This window comes from Pteropus vampyrus, unplaced genomic scaffold, assembly GCF_000151845.1.
Source record: "Pteropus vampyrus isolate Shadow unplaced genomic scaffold, Pvam_2.0 Scaffold60, whole genome shotgun sequence".
Taxonomy (NCBI): Eukaryota; Metazoa; Chordata; class Mammalia; order Chiroptera; family Pteropodidae; genus Pteropus; species Pteropus vampyrus.
In genome coordinates, this window is record NW_011888841.1 from 177,869 (window position 1) to 184,413 (window position 6,545).

The 6,545-nt window shown below is 43.4% G+C and overlaps 1 pseudogene; it reads left to right on the forward strand.

Annotated features, from left to right (window-relative positions):
- Nucleotides 1-4,032: 4,032 nt before the first annotated feature.
- LOC105292578 lies at nucleotides 4,033-4,777 on the forward strand (annotated as a pseudogene).
- The last annotated feature ends 1,768 nt before the right edge of the window (nucleotides 4,778-6,545 follow it).

Consider the following 6,545-nt stretch of genomic DNA (forward strand, 5'->3'; position numbering starts at 1 on the left):
TGGCACATAGTGAGGTCTAGTGAGGACATTCTTGCTGACAGCCCCAGCTAGCCCCGAGCCATGAGCAGGCATCAACTGCTATCGTAGTGGGTGGTCCTTCAAATGACTCCAGCCCCAGCTTTCGAGTCTTCCTGTTGATGCCTTGGACATTAGAGCTCAGAAACCAGCCGTCCATTTGGTGCCTGGTTTGAATTTTTGGCTATGGAGAGTGAGCGATAGATAACACATGATGTGATGCATGATTATTGTGCTTCAAGCCACCACACTTTAGGGCAACTTATTATGCAGCCATAGTAACACATAGGGACGGCGAAATCCTCTGAGGTACGAAGTGTATTTGTTATTGATTTAGAAAATCGAGTATGACTCACGGGGTAGAAAGATTGAAACGCCCTTGTAAGTTACCATCAATCTCTCCGGCCATCGCCTCATCGGGTATAGTCTCTCCAGAAAGAAGCATTTAAATGCTGAAAATGAATGTCTGGTTCCTGCAGAGAAGCCTAAAAAAAGGGCTTATTTAGAACTTAAGATTACTGAGGTTGTCCTTTCTGCCTACAAATAGCACAGAAAGTAAAGGCTAGATGTTCTTAGTTCTCCCTCTCCAGGACAGTCTGAAGACAGGCAGCAGAAGTAGACTATGTTCCCAGGCAGTAAAAATACTCCAGTGTTTTTGATTCATTAGCTCTATAGCAACTGTGTCAGCTTTCAAAGCCATGGTTAGATGTTTTGGTAGGTTGTCCTAATGCAATAAACGATTTCACTTCGAGCCAATCCCTGTTAGTGTATCAGATTATATATTTCACAAATCAACCAAACTGCATTGAAAAGCCAAGGTTTGAACAGCCTTAGTCTTTCTTCCAGAATTCTTTCTTCAAGAAGTTTCACGAAGACTTCGTAATTGTTTGCTTTTCCTGCCAGACTTCATACATTTTGCCATGTCATGATTTAAGGAAATGTAATTATGTTATAATACTTCCTCTTTTCCGTTCAGACAAAGAAATTATAAACATATTGGCAAAAAGGGAACCATAGTTTTATCTGAAACACTAATGTATTTAGAGAGTGAACAACACTGTCACCCCAAAATTTCTTAGTAATTCAGATGCATTTTGCTGTACTCATGCAGGGTGCTGTGATTGCTGTTTTATGAAAGCTATCTATCTATCCATCCATCTATCTATTTTTCTATCTATCCATCATCTATCATCTAACTAGTTCTTGACAGTTTTTTTGCAGTGGTCTGCACCTTTCTCCAATGCTATTCGTCATATATATGAACGTAAAGATAAATCAGTATGCTGTGCAGTAGCAAAGAATATTACCCATGTTCCACATTTATTTAAAAACCCCAGAGAATAATTTATTTCCATTCAGAGTGATAAGTCTATATACAAGCTCTGCTCGGCCATGCAGAACGAGTTCTTTTCTTCACTTTTGCCTACTAATTCAGGTCAATTTTCAAGAGTTTAAGAAAGCTATCTATCTTCCAGAGAACAGTACAAGTAGCTGCAAAAGAAAAAGATGTGTGAAGACCTTTTGAGCTCAAATGTGTTTATTTCATTTATCATTTTCAAAATGTTCATCACGAAGGTGAGCCTCCTGACTTGATTTACTTATTGAAACTCATGGTAGGATCTGTTGATGGCCACAAAAATTATCTACTTCAACACCATGGGATAAAACTCTGAAGAGTATATATACTTAACTCTAAATTGTCATCTTTAGCAGTATTATTCAAAAAGAAATTACATACATGTCATTCTTCTAATTAGGCACAACACTTCATTAGAAGTTATATATGTGTTATAAGCCACCTCCACTGCACCAACCTATAATCTGTTTAGTCCATTCAGGTGGCAATTTTGTATTGCTACCTATTGTTTCATGTGCATGGAGGTACTTAATAAAATCTTATTAAATAAATGAATACAAATATTTTACCTTCCTATAGTGCATGCCTTTAAATCCCAAGCCCCATTATTGCCACTCCCTACCACTTCCGTTCCATCAAATGCAGGGCCGTTGCTGTATAAGCCGTTTGTGTCCAAGCGAGTTGCTTTAACAGCTCTCTCCACACTCACAGTTAGGTGCTGCTTCTCTTTTCCAGATCGTCAGGGAATCTTTCCAAGATGCTTCCCTTCTATCCTTTTAAATTGACTTACTCCCCCTTGTTAATTCTGGTTATGGTCCCTTTGCTTCAGATTAAATTTTCACCCATTGGCGTGGTCCCTCTGATAGATGAAAGATGCTTCAGACTCTCTTCTTGGGTCCTGTCCCCGGCACCACATCTTGCAGCCCGCCCCATTTCTCTGTCCAGTCCCAGCCTGGGAGGGGACTCCAGACAGCTTAGGTTTCGTGGTAAATGTGCTCTGACTACTGTGACCATTGATTCCAAGGTTGACCAGGCTGGTTAGCAAAGTGTCTGCTTCACCACTCAAAGGAAAAGATCTCAAGAAGGCAGAGATATAAAGTAGTACCTCAGGAGCACATGAGATTAGTTTAGTGTCTGGCACTTTGCTCTGCATAAATATTTATTGCCATGGTAGGTGACGGCAGTGATGATCCCTTTGTAACCTTAGACAAATCTAAACTTCTCTCTCTCTGTCTTTTTAATTTTATTAAATTTATTGGGGAGACATTGGTTAATAAAATTAAATAGGTTAAAAGTATACAATTCTATAATGCATCTTCTGTATATCGTATTGTGTGTTCACCAGCCAAAATCCAATCTCCTTCTGTCACCACATATTTGACCCCCTTTACCCTTACTTACCTCCCCATCCCCCCTTCCCTCTGGTGACCACTAAACTGTTGTCCATGTCCTTGAGTTTTTATTTGTTTGTTTGTATTGTTTGTTCATTTGTTGCTTTCAGTTTTATGTCCCACATATGGGTGAAATCATATGGTTCTTGACTTTTTCCATCTGACTTATTTCACATAGCATGATCTTCTCAAGATCTATCCATGTTGTTCCAAATGGCAGTATTTCATCTTTTCTTATGGCTGAGTAGTATCCCATTGTATATATGTACCACATCTCCTTTACCCAATCATCTATCGAAGGGCATTTCAGTTGTTTCTATGTCTTGGCCACCATGAATAAATGCTGCAGTGAACATGGGGTACATCTATCTTTATGGATAAATGTTTTCAAAATGTTGGGGTAGAGACCCAGAAGAAGGATTGCTGGGTCATTTGGTATCTCTATTGTTAATGTTTTGAGGAACCTCCGTACTGTTTTCCACATTGACTTCTCTTTAGGGAAACCCATGCGTAAGTTCCTTCTCCAGTTACTTCACAGGGCAGTTAATGTGAGGCAGGAAGCCACAAAGTCCTGTCTACAAATTAAAGCAATGTTTATATTATAGGCTTGGTCTTTCATAATGAAGCAGAGGCAGCTGACTAATGGTGCTCAGGTCAGACTTCCGGTATACCAGCTGGGCTTACACACATGGCGAATGCAAATGAATGGCTCGGGCTCTGTGCTCAGCATCACTGGGCCCTGGTAGTCCAGCAACAGGAAGATGACTGGTTAGGTGACTGCTTTACATCTGTGTTCACCATCCCTCAAGCCACCCAAGCTGGAAATCTGCTTGTCATCCTGGACTCTTGCTCTTAAAAAATTTTAAAGATTTTTGTCTTAAAGTCTATGGAGGAAATGTAAGGAGCTTAATAATTGTAAACTGAGAGTTGGAATAAAACAAACTTCATTGGTACAAATGCAGACAGAAATTTGCAGGTCTTTGGAACTATTGACATGAATAAAGCTTATTATAGATTCTTTTATCAGGAGAAGAAGCTGGAGTTTGATATTCCCTTGACAATGTTTTTGAGAAAGTTGGTAAGAGACCGTCAAAGTCACCATCACCGTCTCCTGTTCAGATGATCCTGTCAAATGTTCGCCCATCCCATTTAGTTTCTTGCAAAATCACCTTACACGAAAACAAAGTTCTTTCATGTGACTTCAGGTAAAGAGCAATGACTAAAATTTGAAGAGAGAAAGAAATCACTTTAGAATAATGACAGCTCTTTCTCGTGGTGCCTCGGAGGCGGTCGGCTGCTTCAGGATGAGGCCGAACATCTTTTTCCCAGCCTCTGGCTGCCAGAAGCTCATTGAAGTGGGCAATGAACGCAAACTTTGTACCTTTTATGAGAAGTGTATGGCCACAAAAGCTGCAGCAGACGCTCTGGGTGAAGAATGGAAGGGTTATGGTGGGAACGGCAAACTAGGTTTTCCCATGCAGCAGGGTGTCTTGACCCACGGCCGTGTCCACCTGCTGCTGAGTAAGGGGCATTCCCGGTACAGACCGAGGGGGACTGGAGAAGAAAGCACACATCTGTTGGGGGTTGCATCATGGATGTCGAGCTGAGTGTTCTCAAGTGGGTCATTGTAAAAAAAAGGGAGAAAGATATTCCTGGCCTCACTGTGTCTCGTCACCGGAAGCCCAAGAGAGCCAGAAGAATCTGCAAACTTTTCAGTCTCTCTAAAGAGGTTGATGTCCGCCAATGTGCTGGGAGAAAGCCCCTAAACAAAGGGAAGAAACCCAGGACCAAAGCACCCAAGCTTTGGCGTCTTGTTACTCCACGTGTCCTGCAAAACAAACGTATTGCTCTGAATAAACAGCGTACTCAGAAAAATAAGGAAGAGGCTGCAGAAAGTGCTGAGCTTTTGTCCAAGAAAATGATGGAGGCCAAAGAAAACCACCAGGAACAGATTTCCAAGAGACATAGACTTTTCTCTCTGAGAGCTTCTACCTAGAAGACTGAGTCCAATTGAAAATGAGATTTTGTAAGAGTAACAAATAAATAAGATCAGACATACGAAACAAAACAAAACAAAACAAAGAATGAGGAACTCTGCATGAATTAGGAGGAACAGCCCTGTGTCTGAGGAACTGCCTCTGCAGCTGTCACGAGGTAGGGGCATGAACTGTCAATGAGGAAAGGGATGGAGACCCCGACTGCAACCCCATTTTATTCTCAATCTTCTGATGAATTGGGGTGGTTCCAACCGAGGTCACTGGCAGGAAAGAACACTAAGCGGGAGAAGAACGCCCAGAGGGGAAGCCATCGACGTGAAGGAGTCCGGCCGGTTGGCCTGCTTGCAAGAGGGCAGAGAGAAAACTAGAATTCAATTCAATCAGTGCTTTTATGTCCTTTGTGCTGGGCTGGGTGCTCGAGATAACAAAGGGGACAGAGTCGGGGCTGGGGACGTAGAGGCGGACAAATTTGGGATGGAGTAATCAGTAAGAGCCCCTCTGAAGGCTGAGATCTAAATGATGAAACACAGAATGGGGGGAGAAGAAGGCAGGGCTGAGGGAACAGCAGTTGCAAAGGCCCCGAGGCAGTGAAGACTTAGTGTGGTTGAGGAGATGAAAGAAGCCCAGGTGGTAGAACACAGAGGGAGGATGGCACAGGTTGCAAGATGGTCCGAGGCCGCCTCGCACAAGCCTCTAAAGCATGGTTGGGAGTTTTCTCTTTGTTCTAAGCCCTGAGGTTTTAAGCAAGGGCATCACTTTATCGGCTTCCTCTTGCTGCTCTGAAGGGAACAGAGTGGAGAGAAGATGGGAGCCGGGGCTGGGAAATCCGAAGGGCGATGGCCCAAAGAGGAAGACACTGGGTTTCTGCTCGTACGATCCAGTCGAGGCTCAGGAAATTCATCAAAAAATAACAGGTAGCCCAAGTGGTCATACTGGTTACTTTTCATAGACAGGTGCTTCCAGTCATGACCTACCCAGGGTAGCCGAATCACTGAAAACTTATAGGCACATCATTTCTTTCTCACAAAAGACTGCGTTAGAGTGAAGAAAATTATTTCCTCCAAATGGCAAATGGCAGTTGAATATTTTAGAGTTAAGATCCAGAACTTGTACTTAAGCCAGCTGAGACCAAGAGGATGAACCAGGACTGGCCGAGGTAAAACTTGTTTCAAACACAAGGGCCACACTGCCGCTCTCCTCCCGGGATCTCAACTCACCTGTCCCCACCCACCTCACCACCCTCCTCCCACAGCTCTGGCCTCTCTTTCCCTCCTCACACCCCATCATCTCACTCTGACTCAGACCAGATATACAGGCCAATCATGGAGGAAAACCATATGTCATCCAAGACAACTGATCGATAAATAACACAAAACATGGTGGACACCCAGCCCCATTTATTACGTGATAATATGCAGATGACACGGTCCTGGAGAGGGACTTAATAGAGGGCAGTCTTGTCTTTGCCCCAGAGGAATGCACACTCTGTAGCGGAGCCTGCCCTGGTGTCTCCCAACATTTCCCACAACCCTCCATTTATTAAAACCAGAAACTCAGACGTTGCCCTTGACAACTCTCTCTCCTGCCTACAAAATTCACTCCTTGGGAATGTGGCCTGCTGCCCAGACATGCCTCCAGGGTGCCCTCTGGGGGCCAAAGGTAGGTATAACCTCCTGGAGGACAGGAACTCAAAGAAGATTTTATGGAATGAGTAAATCCAACCAGCCAGAGCCCCAGGATATGACACTCAAGTGGGTGACTATGACTCACCTCCAGTGTATACAC